Below are 19,725 nucleotides of genomic sequence, written 5' to 3' on the forward strand. Positions count from 1 at the left end.
TTGGAGTTTTGATCCTTGCATCCGTGTTTATCGGACGTCGTTGAATCTTTTTACTATTTGTTCGGAAGCTTTCCAACAAGAAAACTAAGCTTCCTTACTGTCTACTGAAAACAACTGAAATATATTGCGTTTACGTAAAATGCCTGCTATGCACTTTTTAAAGAAGCGTTCAAGTTGGTCGGTAAAAGCTCAATGAACATTTTATTAAACAGACAGTATTTCAGCAACTGACCCCACCGAAGTGCAGAATCCTAATGATTTTCTTTACAAATATTAGTTTGCCATCGCAGTACACAACAGCTTGTAGCAAATAAAACGAACAACCCACGTTACTTAATTACGTCCGGTCAAGTTCGATACGGAGTTATGCACGCGTCAGGAAACTGCATTTTACTGTGGCCTAGTTCACGCCTCACGCTTGTTAGTCTGATTCGTTTATAAGAACTACATCAGGCAAATTAAACAGACAAAAATAGTAATTAATTAATAAGGAATCACTAATTAAAAATTGTTTCTTGTCTGTCACTATGTCCTTAACAATCCAAGAACCAACCCGTTGCTGCCGTACAAAAAGTTACCCATGATCATGCAAAAATCGGGGTCGACACTTGAACTTTAGCCTTCCTGCTCGTTACGAATCTAAAAATAAATTATTTCTCTAGCACTGTACTCTTCATACTGTCACCTGCCCTTATTCACATTTGACAAGCATCGGAAACATTCAGTTTAGTTTGATTTCATGATCTGTGTCAAACAAACAGGTTTCCCGAGTCTCACACAGACACGTATGCTACTCCTGTGGCAGCACAAGTGAGAATATATCACAGCATCTCAACAGTACAGTATTATGTCACGTAGTCTCAAAGAAAAACGCTGATAGTCACGTCGACTCATTCAGCTACGAGACGCAACATACCCAGCTTTCCTGTACGTAGTTCTCCTCCTGATTTGTTTTGATTTATTTATCAAAGGAGTGTTTCATTCATTTCCTATCTTTCAGTTGCTTTTTACGACAAGAGAAGGCAAAATATTTGATAAATAATGATTAGTAAGTAGTTTAATGATGTTTTCTAGTCAGAATGTTTAACTTAATTACCTTCTCATTTTATTAAATATCTTTCATTGAGAAACTCTATAGCTTGGTATAAGCTACTGGCAGACAGGAAGTAAGTCAAATCAACTGTCTTTTTCTCTGTAAGCAAGAAGACAGTTACTAGAGAACAGAGGCACCGGTAACTATTCCACAATATTAATTCTGATGAGAAAACAATATTTTACCTTAAATATTAAATTAATGTTCACAATGAAAATTATTCCGAGGTTCTACCACTGAACAGTTGCCACCTGTAAAGGTGTAAGTGTAAAATTACATCACATGTATTTACAAGTAATACAGAGTCATTTAAAGCTACACTCAAGAAGTAAAAATATCTGCAAACACCTGTCATCCCACCCTTCAGTACTTGCGAAGAAAACGGGAAAGTCTAGCGATAGTGAGGTGTTCTCAAAAATATTCAGGGTATTTGTGTAGACATATGAGATGTATCTATGGTATTTAGTCTATTTAGAGTGTTTTAATTTCAAACCCTTTGACTTCATTTCACTGAGTGTCTACAATTTGGGAAAAGGAAGGAAACCAACACTAAAAAAGTCTAGCAACCCGAAGTGATATCAATAGTCAATTCGCCGCTGCTGCTTCTAGAGAGTCTTTAAAGATGATACCTTGCTTTTCAACATAGTCGCTTTATCTACCGCAATCACCCCATCCATCCGAGAGAAACTTCGAGAGAATTCCACAGTTGGTGAATCGCATTACGTTTTCAGTAAAGAATCAACGCTCACGTTGTCTGCTAAAATTAACAGGGACTATGTCAGGATTTTGAGTGCAGAACGACAGCACGTTATAGTGGATTCTCGAAGATTTTGTTTACGGTGGTTTTCAGCGACCAATCTCTGGAAAAAGTAAATTTCCGAAGACATGGCATTGGTTTTAGCTCGAGAATGGTTCAAATGGCTCTAAGCACAATGGGACTTAACATCTGAGGTAATCAGTCCCCTAGACCTAGAACTACTTAAATGCAACCAGTCTAAGGACATCAGACACATCCATGCCCGAGGCAGGATTCGAACCTGCGACCGCAGCAGCAGCGCGGTCCCAGACTGAAGTGCCTAGAACCATTCGGTCACAGCGGCCGACTTGGTTTTAGCCTCGATAGAAGAAGCATGCAGGTCTCAATTTCTGGCGAAATTGTGATCCTATGCACCCTAAGTTGGCAGTGAGGAATGTTTTAAACACTGAGACTGGTCAACACTGAGTTTGGTGAGATGGCCACAAGCTTATGTCACGTTAATGCCCCGCCCTCACAGAGAGAGGAATTTATGAATGAGGAGAAGGAGGGCGGGATAGTTGTTGTCGGAGTCATAAAAAAGGCCTCAGTGAACGTGCGTCACCTACAAAACACTTAAATTGAAATAAAGATACGCATTACCGCAGCGGTAAATTCTTTGGCGTAAGACTTGCTTTGTACAACTTTCTGGGTGGTCCCACTGCTTTGAACCAGACTCAATATCAAGTACTGGAACTGTCAAGCACTATTCATTGGTGCAAGGACGGGTATTCAATAGTAGGTGAGATATTGAGAAACCGTTCATATCGATCGGCATGGGAAGGTTCCCAGAACTGCTGGAATGTCTATTTAATTTTATAGCGAAAAATACGGAAAAACTGACTTCACTTCGGGTAACAGTTGATCGTAGTCTCTTGAACAACGACTCATGCAACGTTACTGGAAATTGGCGCAGGTCGCTACAGCCTATAAGAAGGGTCGTCCCTAAGATGTACAAATTCGTAAATCTTTCTCATCTACGTCAACAGGTTGTACTTTCATGGAATATAAGATACGCTCTCTTACAACTTTTTTTAGGTAGTCTAACAACTAAGATGTAGGAATCAACGTAGTTTGCAAAAAACTATCTTTGGAAACCGAACTTCCTCAGTTCATTCATGAAATCCAGTAGGCAGTTGGCAGCGGCGCTCGGACTGATGACACATTTCTTGAATTCAAGAAACCCCTATGAGGTCGTTTGCAGACGCGCTTTTGGGTGCACGAGGTAATATAGTAATAAATTTATTTCCAACTACAGAGTGATTTGCAAATGATGTTCACTCAGCAGATGTCGCCATACAAAAAATAATATAATCTAATCACATAAATAGAGCAGAAGATCCATTATCACACGATTCCACGATCGACGATCAGTCACTGTACTGATTTACAACTTTCAGATGTATAGTAATAGGGAATCCACAGGCTAGACTCCCGTTAAAGAAAAAGAATCGTAAGAAAGTGTGTAATTCATACACGAAAGAGGTCATTTACAGAACACTCGATCCATCATCGTTATTCTTTTGGGAAGAACTAGAATCCTTTCAGAGCCCCACTAGGATAGTGCCCACCGCAAATAGTTTTACCGTCACCTCTACGAAAACCTTTATTTCCTGTGAAAGATACAGGACCGAGTCTGAGTGGTTGGTATAGTCGCATCTGTAACAAGAGAGGCTTTTCAGTTGGCAGAGGTTTAGAACAGAACGCTGGCGGCCATTAAAACGAAATAACCAATCACATACCGGTACGCCACGAGATTAAATCGAAACAGCCAGTCGTAATGTAGCCCGAGAGCGCCAATCTTGCCCATATTCAAATTACTAATTCATAGGGCATTCTCAACAATACTTAAAAGGTTTAACTTGCAGTGTTTCCATGTGTAAACTACGTAAGCTTCATCATCAGCAACACACTCGCTCATACATTCATACACATGCACACACACAAACGCATAAACACACACAAACGCACACGCATGTACGCACAAAGCATGTTTATGCCATTAATTTGCAGGTTAAGCATACTTGTGAACGTATATAGCTCGAGTTCTGCAGTACCGGTGGTTTAAGGTCAATGGAGCCTCAAATTGAATAGTTCCACATGTAAACTGTTCTATGAAACACATGATCCTTGACAAGTGTCAAAATGTTATTTCCACATCTAAAATGTCTGCAAAAATATATTAACAAACAAAAAAACGCAACGTTTACATCAAGTATCAGAATCTTATTCTCACACAGAAGTACACATATTCGCCAAATTTGATGCCTAAATCATTACACAAGGCTAAAAAATAACACGATAAGTAGAAGCTGATATTTGATTTTCATGCGTAAATGAGACCATATACCAAAATGCACCTGTCGGAGGCTATAACTGAACAAATCAGGTTTTAGCTAAAGTATTGTGATCAGCAAGCAAGCACAAAAATAAACAGGCAGTCATAATCACTGTCAGCTACTGGAAGAATGCAGTTAATGTATAACTTACACTTGACGCCTAATGCATGACTGTGAACTCTCAAATAATGTGCCACAACGTTAATACCAAATGCATGGTGACAGTATATGTACCATAACCTGACAGTGGATGTCAGCTATTGGTTCGCAAATAATATTGTAACACACCAGAAGACTGACTGTGTATATATGCAGTGGGTGTCACCCACTTCGTCTTAAAACTGTGTTGTGACACCAGCAGCTGACAGTTTGTGTGTGTGAGTGTGTGTGTGTGTGTGTGTGTGTGTGTGTGTGTGTGTGCCTGCGTCAAGTGCGTGAGGGTTTCATTCACACAGACTGTTAACATGAAATGGAGCAGATCAGAATTTATCCTACACAAACTATCAAAAAATGGAACTGCGCGGAATGGATTTGAATTTCATTCCCTCAGACTGTTAAAAATGGTACATATCGGAATTTCATTACAAAATACCGTTAAAACGAAATGGAACGGATCGGAATTTAGTTCACACAGACCATCAAGAAGAAAAAGGGCACAGAATGTAACGGATGCGAATTTCATTCAGACAGACCATGAAAATGGAATGGGTCAGAATTTCATTCCTACAGACCACCAAACGGAACAGGAAGGTCTGGATAGATATTTTATTCATACAGACTATCAGAAAACGTAAAGGAATGGAACAGGTAGAAAAGTCAAAAAGTTTCACAGTGCACTGTATTCACACAACCTTTTGAACGAAATGAAACTTAATGTCAAAAAGTTTTGCAAAGAATTTTACTCACACAGACTGTTAAATGGGACAGATTAGAATAAACTGGAATGTAAATAATAGGAAAGTTCCACGATACACTTCATCCACAAAGACTGTTAACATGTTCCGGCAAGCTGACATTTGTTTCAATAAGCAAAATCAATTACCAGCAAGTTGAGGTGCCAGCAAGTCAAGCCTTATTCCAACAAATTAAATCCTCAAATTCTTGACGTCATGTGTGAGGGTCAGTACCCTATCCATCACATCACAAGCACCATCGTGTTCACTATGATGTCATCATGATATTACATGCAGCTCACTGACCTCAACTGCATGAAATCACAATTCAAGAACGCAGAATCCATTGCATCATAGTGGTGGTTATTTCAATGATCCGTAAAATGCTGCACTGTGATCGTCCGAGTCATTTTCATCATTAAAATGCTGCCTTGACTTCTTGTCAATAAGTGCACTTTAAGCTGTAAGTTAGGTCAGCAGTAGTTCCTATGTGTGTTTTGTAATACTGTACAACAAAATTTATAATATGATAAATTTAATGCATGATACAAACATCGAATTAAGCCCAACATTATCGCCAGTAAGCAAGCCCTTTGTACTTTGATACGTAATACAGAAAATTTAGATATTACTTAAAAAGTGTGTTAGGAATATCGAACTCTGGTCGTCAATAAGTGATGAAGGTAACAACATAAGAATACACTGGCTTCTAGTACACGTATCATATCTACTAACGGACACTGCACACAGTATAGAGTAATAATTCTAGTAATATACAACAACTCCTTAAATGCCACCTTTCTTTTTTTCCTGTGCCAACCTCTTCTTCTCAGAGTAATATTCGCACCCAATGCCCTCAATTATTTATTGGGTATGGAACTTACCAGCAGATTAAAATTGTGTGCTATACCGGCACTCTAAACTGCAACCTTCTCAGGCAAGGCCTCTACCGTCAGAACTAACCAAGCAAGATTCACGAGCCGACCTCAACTTTAATTCCGCCAGTACCTCAACTGCATGAAATCACAATTCAAGATTCAGGCAGCCGTAGCAGCCGAACGGATCGTGTGTGTGCAACTGGCTCATCTGCAGCGCTTGCTGGCGTTACTTTATGTTTTTTATGTTCACTTAACAACTGTTATTGAAGAAAACGCAATTGCAAATGTCTACTCTGGTGCTTTGTTGCAGTTCAGGTGCAACCGTCCAAAAATGCAGGTGAAGCACCTAAAACTTGGATCGAATATATTGTGGAAATGGAAAGTGCTATTGATGTGCGGTTTTCACAGAGTAGATCGGTAATCAGGAGCTCATATTGTGAGCCAATCAACAGTTTGTATTAATACTTAGACAGTGTATTTTTGTGCAAATATGCACTTTTTAAAATTGAACAATACCTACAGGGTGTTTCAGAAATGACCGGTATATTTGAAACGGCAATAAAAACTAAACGAGCAGCGATAGAAATACACCGTTTGTTGCAATATGCTTGGGACAACAGTACATTTTCAGGCAGACAAACTTTCGAAATTACAGTAGTTACAATTTTCAACAACAGATGGCGCTGCGGTCTGGGAAACTCTATAGTACAATATTTTCCACATATCCACCATGCGTAGCAATAATATGGCGTAGTCTCTGAATGAAATTACCCGAAACCTTTGACAACGTGTCTGGCGGAATGGCTTCATATGCAGATGAGCTGTGCTGCTTCAGCTGTTCAATTGTTTCTGGATTCTGGCGGTACACCTGGTCTTTCAAGTGTCCCTACAGAAAGAAGTCACAGGGGTTCATGTCTGGCGAATAGGGAGGCCAATCCACGCCGCCTCCTGTATGTTTCGGATAGCCCAAAGCAATCACACGATCATCGAAATATTCATTCAGGAAATTAAAGACGTCGGCCGTGCGATGTGGCCGGGCACCATCTTGCATAAACCACGAGGTGTTCGCAGTGTCGTCTAAGGCAGTTTGTACCGCCACAAATTCACGAAGAATGTCCAGATAACGTGATGCAGTAATCGTTTCGGATCTGAAAAATGGGCCAATGATTCCTTTGGAAGAAATGGCGGCCCAGACCAGTACTTTTTGAGGATGCAGGGACGATGGGACTGCAACATGGGGCTTTTCGGTTCCCCATATGCGCCAGTTCTGTTTATTGACGAAGCCGTCCAGGTAAAAATAAGCTTCGTCAGTAAACCAAATGCTGCCCACATGCATATCGCCGTCATCAATCCTGTGCACTATATCGTTAGCGAATGTCTCTTGTGCAGCAATGGTAGCGGCGCTGAGGGGTTGCCGCGTTTGAATTTTGTATGGATAGAGATGTAAACTCTGGCGTATGAGACGATACGTGGACGTTGGCGTCATTTGGACCGCAGCTGCAACACGGCGAACGGAAACCTGAGACCGCTGTTGGATCACCTGCTGCACTAGCTGCGCATTGCCCTCTGTGGTTGCCGTACGCGGTCGCCCTACCTTTCCAGCATGTTCATCCGTCACGTTCCCAGTCCGTTGAAATTTTTCAAACAGATCCTTTATTGTATCGCTTTTCGGTCCTTTGGTTACATTAAACCTCCGTTGAAAACTTCGTCTTGTTGCAACAACATTGTGTTCTAGGCGGTGGAATTCCAACACCAGAAAAATCCTCTGTTCTAAGGAATAAACCATGTTGTCTACAGCACACTTGCACGTTGTGAACAGCACACGCTTACAGCAGAAAGACGACGTACAGAATGGCGCACCCACAGACTGCGTTGTCTTCTATATCTTTCACATCACTTGCAGCGCCATCTGTTGTTGAAAATTGTAAATACTGTAATTTCGAAAGTTTGTCCGCCTGAAAATGTACTGTTGTCCCAAGCATATTGCAGCAAACGGTGTATTTCTATCGCTGCTCGTTTAGGTTTTATTGCCGTTTCAAATATACCAGTCATTTTTGAAACATCCTGTATTAACGTTGACAAACTAAAAGTAGGGTAAATTAGAATGTCAGTGGTATTTGTTACATTATTCTCTGATTGAATCGTTTACAAAATATCGTATTTTGAAAGGTTAGCACTCTGACGCTTCTTTGTGCCATTCAACTTGCGTTGTTAGGTACGACGTTGTTATGCATACTTACAATGTGTTGGTGTGTGTTGTTGAGTGCACTGCGACTTGCTAGTTAGTGTGTAACAGTCCAGCCAGTAGGTCGTCAGTGAACGTTGGGATTTACCAATGCAGAAGAAACCGACATGCTTATGGTGTACGGAGAGTGTAGGAAGAATGCAGTTCGTTCTTATACAGTGTATGTGGCAGGATATCCCAAAAGATGTCAGCAATCTTATTATTTGTCAACTTCTTCGATCAGTTACCAGAAAGTAGTAGCGTAACAGCTGGACAACACAACAGAAGGAAACAAGTGACGACAGGAGAGGGGGAAATTAACGTTCTTGCTGCCGCTGCAGTTGATCCGCACGTCAGCTCCCGTGCAATTGCACGAGGAAGTGACATGAGTCAGTTAAGTGCCCTAAGCTTTCTCCATCGACATAGTTCCATCCATATCACATCTCTCTCCATCAAGATCCGCATGACACCGATTGTGTGGGCAACGATTGTGTGAATTATGTTAACTTCTGCACATTGGCATTAAGACAGGGTACTCAAGATATATCGTACGTCTTTTTTAGTATAGAAGCTTCATTTACCAACCAAGGCCAAGTGAACCGCAGAGACATGCACTATTGCTCTGTTACCAATTCCCGTTAGCTTCGTCAGCTGGAACGTCAGCGTCCATGGGGTGTAAACGTGTTGTGTGAGTTGGCAACCATCAGCTTATTAAATCATTTATCATAGACGGAACACCAAACGCGCACAGGTGTCGCAGCCTCCTAAAAAACAACTTTCCACGGATGCTAGAAGACGTTCCTGTGCAGACTAGAACGAACTTGTGGTACCAACATCATGGCCGTCCAGCCTATAGCGCACGAAATACTACAGCATGTCTTCACGAAGTGTTTCCAAATCTTTAGATTGGACGCAAAGGACCTGTACATTGGCCTGTCCGTTCCCCAGATTTGACGCCTGTACACTTTTTTTGTGGGGAAAACTGAAAGACACTGTCTATAAGGACGTACCAACTACACCCGATGATATGCAACGACGTTTTACTGCAGCCTGCTCGGACATCTCTTCTGAAATGCTAGCGCCTGAGCATCAATCGCTCCTTGCTACACTGGAAGCGTGTACTGCCGCTGCCGATGGTCATTTTGTACACAACCTGTAATTGTCAGTTGTCTTGCTACTGGTCAGAATCCACATAACTAGTGTATGGACTTGTCTCGTTCTTTAATGTATGCTACCACAGGTATTGTACAAGTGTCGGTGTGTAACTTTTTAAAATACTGTACCTCGTAAACGCCTCCCACTAGAATCACGCAACGAGCACCACCGACGTTCTAATTTACCCTATTATTAGTTTTTTAATGTCAGTAGTATTGGTTCATTAAAAAGTGTATATTTGTACAAACATACACTGTATAAGTACCATTACACTCTGTTTATTGGCTACCAATACGAGCCCCTGACTACCAACCCATTCTGAGCAAGCTGCAAATCAATAGCACTTTCCATTTCCCCTATGTCTGCGGTGAAAGTTGTAGGTGATTCTACAAGTATATGATTCGATACTTCGTTTTTCGAAAAAATTTCAAAGAAAAGACGACGTCGATGGAAAGTAGTTCGACTTTTTGAATAAAGCTATCAACGTGAAAATGTGTAATGCTGAGTTCTGTCAATAGAGATACCGTGCAGAAGACGAGAATTGGTGAGGTGGGTCTTTCCAATAAAGTGCTTATGGTGGGCTATGACTGAGAGCTAGGAAAGTGCACAGTTTACTCTACGAAACTGTGATATGGCTCAATAGTTCAAATGGCTCTGAACACTATGGGTCTTAACTTCTGAGGTCATCAGTCCCCTAGAACTGAGAACTACTTAAACCTAACTAACCTAAGGACATCACACACATCCATGCCCGAGGCAAGATTCGAACCTGTGACCGTAGCGGTCGCGCGGTTCCAGACTGTAGCGCCTAGAACTGCTCGGCCACTCCGACCGACGAGACTGATATACTAAGCATTAAACAGGCCTTTCAAAGTTCAGTATCCGTTGTGTGCAATGTCTTACGCACAAATACGCAATGGTCTAGAATCGCAAAAACTTATGTGAAGTCTCATGTACCGTCTTACATAAATGTGTCTGGTTTTAAGGTGGCACGCTTATGAGAAACACGCTGTTCAAAAGATGCACCAAACCCACATTCTGAAGATACGGCAATGACTTTTTCTGCCAAGTTTTATATGAAAATAACACATTCACTGTTAAGTTCCTTGGATTATATACATGTAACTTTTATGGAGAACCCAAAAAATTTTATTTTCAAAAAATAATGTACATACCTTTTTCTAAGATATTATTGAATAGATTTATACAAAATTTTCTCTGTTTAATATCTTTGGATATAGTAAGCTTCCTTCTTGAGGTTTTCTGAATACGTCGAATAGGAGAAGTATAATATTTTTTAATTATAATTCTGGAAATGTAATACTGCAACACCATGCACTTTTCCTCATATCTCAGGTTACACTCAGTATTTCAAAATTAACTCTTGAGATAGCATTTGTTTGGTTTATAGAAATACGTATACAAAATTTCATAATTCTAGCCTGGACAGATTCGGAGGAAAAGGTACATAACTTAAAAAAGCATAATTTTCAGGAAGTGCAATTTAAAATTCAACCTAACGTTTTTTCTTAAGTCAAATCTTTATAAGACCAGGATTTGTAGTCAGGGTACTCTTTCCTTTCAAGGAGTTTCTTTTGGTTTCTTCTTTTCTGCTTTCTTTCCTTTATCAGATCTTCACCTAACTTCAGCTGCAGAGAGACGCTGTAAACCTTCTTTTCTCAAGATGTCTTGAGTGAAATTTGCTATCTGAAAACCCATTCTTTCTAACACCTTCATGTTCCCTATGTTCCCATGGTTAAATATAAGAACTGCACCATAAACTGCAGAACTGACAACTACAGTAGATGGAAATGTGGATTTAGGGCATCATTTACGTGTGAGACTTATTTGGATTGTGGGCTTTCCATCAACGCTCTTGTTTTAGAAGTTCAGAATTCACAACTTTCTAGATTTATCCCGTGCAACTTTGCTTGAAAGTGATCCACGGCATTGAAGTGCTGAGTCAAAAGGTGGGCGTGGCATGAATGTTGCGTCACATAACTTTCAGGCACTTCGGATGCGATTTGATCATTGAAACTTGGAGATCTTATTGTCCATGAGTTCTACTAATAAAGAAAGAAATAAATAAATTTAAACCGACATTTTCGATCAGTTTCATGAATGACCCCCTCAAAGCCATCATAATTAATGACGGACAGCCGCGCTCGTGTCCTCTGTGCACTTGAGCAGTCACTTTAACAGCTAAGAAGAAGCAATGTCGGAAAAAAGAGAGGTTCGAGAGTGCCACTAAAGTTCAGAGTGAAAGCATAACAGTGATAAGATTCGCTGTTGACCTTGTTATCGTCAGCTAATCTGAGGTAGCATTGTAGGACATGTTGTATGAGATAAACAGTCTAATGAACAAACACCGATGAAAGAAGAAAGTAAAGGACAGTATCAGAGAGAAGCAATAAACTTAACGTTATAACTCATGACCACGAAGTAGACGAATTTAAGAAGTTCTGCTAGCTTGGAAGCGAAATGCGAGAGAAATTTATTAAGTAACGCAACAACTTTTTTTCTGAAAGCCGGTTGGTTTTATTTAGAATTCCAACACACTATATTATTCCCCGCTCTACTTTTCAACATAATCTCCGTGCACGCCACCTTATTCAGAGGCCCTCTATGCCTATACGGTACCACTCTACTGGTCGACATCGGAGCCAATGACTTGATCCATCAACAACCTCCACATCATCCACGTACTGCTTCCCGCAGAGTGCATCGTTCATTTGGCCAAACAGATGGAAAGCGGAAGATACGAGATCCGAGCTGTAGGGTGGATGTGAAAGCACATTCTAGAGAAGTTTTGTCAGTTCCTCTCGGGTGCGCAGCCTTGTGTGAGGTCAGCTGTGCAGTGAAGTGTTTGTCTGTGATTCGTAGATCATCTCGAATAAGAGTGTCCGCACGTTACAACATTGCGTAAGTCACAGCTGTGTGCAGCCAGTCTGCACGCGGGAGATCGGACAGGTTGCTGCGACTCTGTTACGATGATGACAGACGCCTCACCCAACGACTCACCTAACTTTTGTTCATTACCAAGTCTTCATAGACATTGTTCAAGCTCCTCTGAATAACTGCGAAACTGTTTTCGCCAAAAGGAACTCAATGACGGCTCTCAGCTAGGACCGCACGTCCGTTGCAGGGTATGTATAGCACCGCCATCTATCGGAACTTTATGAAAATATAGGGACTGAAGCGAGAATATTTCACCATGCCCCACAACAAATTCCGCTTTTTCTCAACCGAAATTGGCCGAGAAAAAAGTGTTGCATTACTTTTGGATCGCCCATTGTAACACGGACGAAACAAGGTGGACATTAAAAGGAAACTAGCGCGGGTAAAGAGGGGATTCCTGGCCAAAATAAGTCTCCAAGCATCCGACGCGGGCATTAATATCAGAAAAAAAAATTTCTGAGACTGTACATCTGAAGTACAGCATTGTAAGGACTGTGAGGAAACAGAATCGAAGCGTTTGAAATGTGGTTCTATAGAATGATATCGAAAATGACGTGAATTCATAAGCAATGAGGATGTTCTCTGCAGAATCAGCGAAGAAAGGAACATATGGAAGATATGTGTTAAGACTTGAGGGAATAACCTCTATGATACTACTGCAGTGGAATATACACCGATTTGAAACTTCATGGCAGACAGAAGCTTTTTGGCAGATTTCAACTTTCTGGAAGACTGAAACTTTCTGGCAGATTACAACTTTCTGACAGACGCAAACTTTCTGGCATATTGAAATTGTGTGTCTCACCGTGAGTTGAACATGATATACAATCATACTCATAGATTAAGGATAATGCTGATACATGGTGAAACAACGCTCTGGTGGGCGGTTTGCGGGTTTAAATCACCTCGGGGTATGACCATGCGGTGCATTTGACCTGCGGTCGTCGCACGGTGGCGCTGGCATCAGTCCACATATGCAGAGGTGTGTTGTTGCATGTGAAAGTACGGTGCTGCAAGTACGTATGCAAACATTTTCAGACGTGCTAATGGTCACTGTGTGTTGAAAATGGCTCAAAAAACACATATTGATGACGTTATGAGGGGTAGGATAACAGGGCGACTGGAGGCTGGTCAAACACAGGAGGTCATAGCACGGGCCTTCCGTTTGCCACAAAGTGTTATCTCAAGATTATGGCAACGATTCCAGCAGACAGGAAACGTATCCAGGCGCTACAGTACGGGACGTCCACAGTGTACAACACCACAAGAAGACCGATATCGCACCATCAGTGCCCGCCGACTCCCACGTAGTACTGCAGGTAGCGTTGCTCGGGATCTTACCGCAGCTACTGGAACAGTTGTCTCCAGACACACAGTCTACAGGCGACTGAACAGACATGGTATATTCGCCCGGAGACCTGCAAGGAGCATTCCACTGATCCCAGGTCCAAGGAGAGCCCGTAAAGCCTGGTGTCAAGAGCACAGTACATGGTCATTGGAACAACGGTCCCGGGTTACGTTCACCGACGACTGCAGGTTTAGTCTGAACAGTGATTCTTGCTGGGTTTTCATCTGGCGTGAAACAGGAACCAGATATCAACGCCTTAATGTGTTGTGACTTAGCAAGACAGCCAAGCCACTATGAGATAGTCGAAAGGCACGCGTTTAAGCTCACGCAGGATGGCGTGAGGTCTGGAAATTGACAAGGTCTTTATAGTAGCAAAAATAGTATGTAGCTTCTGGAATACTTAACTTTAATCCATAATTGGTGAACATCGGTCTGACGGTACATGCATCACAAGATAAATAGCAATTGATAATGGCGCCTTGCTAGGTCGTAGCAAATGACGTAGCTGAAAGCTAAGCTAACTATCGTCTCGCCAAATCAGAGCGTAATTTGTCAGTGAACCATCACTAGCAAAGTCGGCTGTACAACTGAGGCGAGTGCTAGGAAGTCTCTCTAGCCTGCCGTGTGGCGGCGCTCGGTCTGCAATCACTGATAGTGGCGACACGCGGGTCCGACGAATATTAACGGACCGCGGCCGATTTAAAGGCTACCACCTCGCAAGTGTGGTGTCTGGCGGTGACACCACATTATGTCCTTGAAAGGGACCTGCATGGAGGTCGTAGTTTTATGGTGTGGGGTGGGATTATGATTGGTGCACGTACGCCCCTGTATGTCAGTGACAGAGGAACTGTAACAGGTCAGGTGTATCTGGACGTCATTTTGCACCAGCATGTCCGCCTTTTCAGGGGTGCAGTGGGTCTCACCTTCCTCCTGATGGATGATAACGCACGGCCCCACCGGGCTGCCATCGTGGAGGAGTACCTTGAAACAGAAGATATCGGCCGAATGGAGTGGATTGCCTATTGTCCAGACCTAAACCCCATCGAGAACGTCTGGGATGCTCTCGGTCGATGTATCACTGCAAGTCTTCAAACCCCTACGACACTTCAGGAGCTCCGACAGGGACTGGCGCAAGAGTGGGAGGCTATACCCCAGCAGCTGCTCGACCACCTGACCCAGAGTTTGCTAACCCGTTGTGCGGCCTGTGTGCATGGTGATCATATCCTATATTGATGTCGGGCGTTTTGTAGCACAAATGTTTCGGGACGGTTTTCTGAACTTATCACCAATACCGCGGACTTACAGATCTGTGTCGTGTGTGTTTCCTATGTGCCTATGCTATTAGCGCCTGTGTTGTGTAGTGGCACGTTGTGTGGCACCACATTCTCCAAGTATCCTCAATTTATGAGCATGAGTGTATTTGCCTTTAGCGGCAAGTGCTCTGCCTACTGAGGTATCCAAGTACGTCACTAGTCTCTGTGTTCTCCTACAGTTTCTACCCTCTAAACCTCCCTGCACTATCATGGAAGTCATGAGTGATGTTACCACCTGCTCCAGTCTTCTGGCCGGTTTGATGCAACCCACCACGACCTCAGAGTAGCACTTGCACCCAACGTCCTGAGTGATCCAAACCTGAGTTTCTCCCACCGAATAAAATGTTCAAATAACTCACGGGAATGCACCAGCGTGATGTCTTCGACAAGCTCCGCTATTTCGAGAAATACAAACACTTCCATTTTCAAGGCACAATTGCAGCAAGGAACCATTGTGGAGGGGAAGTTAAAACCTCGTTTTGCGGAGCACATCCAGAAACATAACACACACACACACACACACACACACACACACACACACACACACATACACACACACACACCGAGGTGACACAAGAAATTGGATAGCGATACGCACATAAACAGCTGGCGGTAGTATCGCATACACAAGGTGTTAACAGGGCGGTGCACTGGCGGAGCTGTCATTTGCATTCAGATTTTTCACGTGAAAAGGCTTCCAGCGTGATTATGGACACATGAAGGGGATTAGCAGCATTTGATCCGGGAATGATAGTTGGAGCTAGACGCATGGGACATATCATTTCGAAAATCATTAGGGAATTCAACATTTTGTAATCCACAGTGTCAAGGGTGTCCCGAGACTACCAAATTTCAGGCAATAGTCTCAACAAGGACAGTGCAGTGGCCGATGGCCTTCTCTTAACGACGGAGAGCAGCGGCGCTTGCGTAGAGTTTTCAGTGCTAACAGACAAGCAACACTGCGTTAAATAAACACAGAAATCAATGTAGGACCAAAGACAAACGCATCCGTTATGAGAATGCGGCAAAATTTGGCGTTAATGAGCTATGACTGCAGACGACCGGCATGAGTGCCTTAGCTAACAGCGTGATATCGCCTGCAGTGCCTGTCCTTCGGCGCCTCAGCATATGAGCTGGGTCCTAAACGACTGGGATAGCTGGGTCCTAAACGACTGGGATGGTCCCGATTTCAGTTGATAGGGGCTCATGGTAGGGCTCGATTGTAGTGTTGATCCCACGAGACCATGGTCCCAAGATGTCAACCAGGCCCTGTGGAAGTTGGAGGTGTCCCCATAATGAGGTGGGCCGCGTTTAAATGGCATGCAGTGGGTCCTCTGGTATAACTGTACCGATGACTGACTAGAAAGGGTCATGTTGCACTACCTGAAAACCATCTGTAGCCATTCATAGATTTCATGTTTCCAAACAATGATGGAATTTTTATGGATGACAATGCGCCATGTCATCGGGGCACAATCGTTCGTGACTGCTTTGAAGAACATTCTGAAAATTCGAGAGAATGGTTTGGCCACCAGATTGCTTGAAATGAATCCCATCGAACATTTATGGGACATAATGAAGAGGCCATACCGTTCACAAAATCCTGCACATGCAACACTTTCGCAGTTGTGGACAGCCATAGTGCCACCATGGCTCAATATTTCTATAGAGGAGTTCGACGACTTGTTGAGTCCAAGCTACATCGAGTTGCTGCACTATGCCGGACAAAAGGAGATCGGACACGATATTAGTAGGTATGCCATGACTTTTGTCACCTCATTGTACACACATACACACTTACACACACACACACACACACACACACACACACACACAAGCACAAACGCAGAGTGGCAGTTACTGGATCCACCACACCAGAGATAACCGACATCAGAAATTATCGACAGTGAATATTAACAACCAACGGGTGAGGTAGCCTTAATACTCTCCCTCTGTTTCTGAAACGTGCACAGATAGCCGAAATGGTTAAGACGACCCATCATGACAAGTGGAAAATCTGGGGTCGAACACCGGTACAGCACGAATTCTCAGTGCCACTATTCCATTCTACACTTGGAGGTTGCCTGTACTCGCAACTACGAAGTCACTTCCTCTATGCTTGTTATGTTCCTTTTTTTATTTTGCCTTCAGGGAACAAAGGTCCTACAATTCGTCTACTTCGCGGTCTAGACTAACTGCCTCGAAGAAAACTGTCTATTGACACACAATCAACATGGGTTTAGAAAACATCGTTCCTGTGAAACACAACTAGCTCTTTATTCACATGAAGTGTCGAGTGCTATTGACAACGGATTTCAGATCGATTCCGTTTTTCTGGATTTCCGGAAGGCTTTTGACACTGTACCACACAATCGGCTTGTAGTGAAATTGTGTGCTTATGGAAAATCGTCTCAGTTATGTGACTGGATTTGTGATTTCCTGGCCAGCTGGTGCGGCCGACAGGTTCTAGGCGCTTCAGTCCCGAACCGCGCGACCGTTAAGGTCGCAGGTTCGAATTCTGCCTCTGGCATGGATGTGTGTGTGTGATGTCCTTAGGGTAGCTAGGTTTACGTAGGTCTAAGTTCTAGGGGACTGATGGCCTCAGATGTTAAGTCCTATAGTGCTCAGAGCCAATTGAACCATTTGTGATTTCCTGTCAGAGAGGTCATAGTTCGTAATTGACGGAAAGTAATCGAGTAAAACAGAAGTGATTTCTGGTGTTCCCCAACGTAGTGTTATAAGCCCATTGCTGTTCCTTATCTATATAAACAATTTGGGAGACAATCTGAGCAGCCATCTTAGGTTGTTTGCAGATGACGCTTTCGTTTATCAACTAATAAAGTCATCAGAAGATCAAAACAAACTGCAAAACGATTTAGAAAAAATATATGAATGGTGCGAAAAGTGGCAGTTGACCATAAATAACGAAAAGTGTGAGGTCATCCACATGAGTGCTAAAAAAAATTCGTTAAACTTCGGTTACACAACAAATCAGTCTAATATAAAAGCCGTAAATTCAACTAAATACCTAGGTATTACAATTACGAACAACTTAAATTGCAAGGAACACTTGGAAAATGTTGTGGGGAAGGCTAACCTAATACTACGTTATATTGGCAGGACACTTAGAAAATGTAACAAATCTACTCAGAAGACTGCCTACACTACGTTTGTCTGTCCTCTTTTAGAATACTGCTGCGCGGTGTGGCATCATTACCAGATAGGACTGACAGAATAAATAGAAAAAGTTCAAAGAAGGGCAGCACGTTTTGTATTATCGCGAAATATGGGAGAGAGTGTCACAGAAATGATACAGGATTCGATCTGGACATCATTAAAAGAAAGGCGTTTCTCGTTGCGACGGAATCTTCTCACAAAATTCCAATCACCACCTTTCTCCTCCGAATGCGAAAATATTTTGTTGACACCGACCTACACAGGGAGAAAAGATCACCACGATAAAATAAGGGAAATCAGAGATCGTACGGAAAGATATAGGTGTTTGTTATTTCCACGCGCTATACGAGATTGGAATAATGGAGAATTGTGAAGGTGGTTTAATATACCCTCTGCCAGGCACTTAAATGTGATTTGTAGAGTATCCATGTAGATGTAGATGTAGATGTCTAGCGTCCACAGAAGCATTGAAGAATTCATTCTTCACAATGGAACGAAAGAAAGGCTAATATGTGGAACAATGGGAAGGACTTCTGCCACGCACTTGATGACAGTTTGCAGAGGATGGATGTAGATAGCTTACCCAGACTCTTGTATGTGGATCTACATCTTATCGTGGTCTACGAACCGCCACGCAACTTGGCATTTTCCACATATGCAGGTCATTACTGGAGACGGCAGCAGCTATAATTAACAAGAAAATTTTGGGAGAGACCCTTAGGCCAGAAGTCTAACAGTGCTTCATTTACTTACCGATCGAGTAGAAATAACTATCGCAAAAAGCTGTTCGGTAAATTCTGGCTCCAATACTGTTGCAGCATACAGCCGGAAGAGTGGCAGAATTATATTCACAGAGCTGGGACGCAGACATCTGCCTGAGGTAAGCTCGTTTCCTGGCAGACTGTTGTGGTTCTCCAATTACAGGAAGCGGGGAGCTGTCCGCCGCACCCACGCACCGTGCTGGCTCGTGCTGCTATTTTTGATTGCACCGCAGGGCAGAGTGGACACGGGCCCCGAGACACGTGTAGAGAGCCGGGAGAGCTGCCGCATTCGTGAAGTGGAGTTCAAATACTCGTCTGGTAGTCCATATCTGTTTTGCCCTGAAAATAGATAAAATAGATAAAAATATTTTTCCGTCGCTTTCCTAAACTAGTATGCTAAATAATAATATTGTTTCTTCTTCCGTTTGTGCCTTAAGTGAGCTACTGCTCAGTCTGACGACCAGGTCACAATAGAACGTTAGAACCTAGTCATTCTTCCTTTAGCAGAAGCGATGGTCAAGACGTTCTCCTTGCCGCTACGGTGCGCTTAGGAATATGGAGTAGGAAAGTCGTTTACAGCAGTGTAAAGTGTACTACTATCGATAGTGGTATGGCGTAGATAATCGTATCCCTTAAGAACCGCTGGTTCTCTGGAACATTCGGAGCTGAACGTGTCTTTTCCGCCATGCAATGCCGTATAAACGGATAGTTTTTCAGACTCTTTTGGAACGTACACCCAAGCACGCGCGCCAATACTGTGCGTGTAAATGCGAGACTTTACAAATGCCAGAAG

The sequence above is a fragment of the Schistocerca serialis genome, chromosome 2 (assembly GCF_023864345.2).
Source record: "Schistocerca serialis cubense isolate TAMUIC-IGC-003099 chromosome 2, iqSchSeri2.2, whole genome shotgun sequence".
NCBI classification, from domain to species: domain Eukaryota; kingdom Metazoa; phylum Arthropoda; class Insecta; order Orthoptera; family Acrididae; genus Schistocerca; species Schistocerca serialis.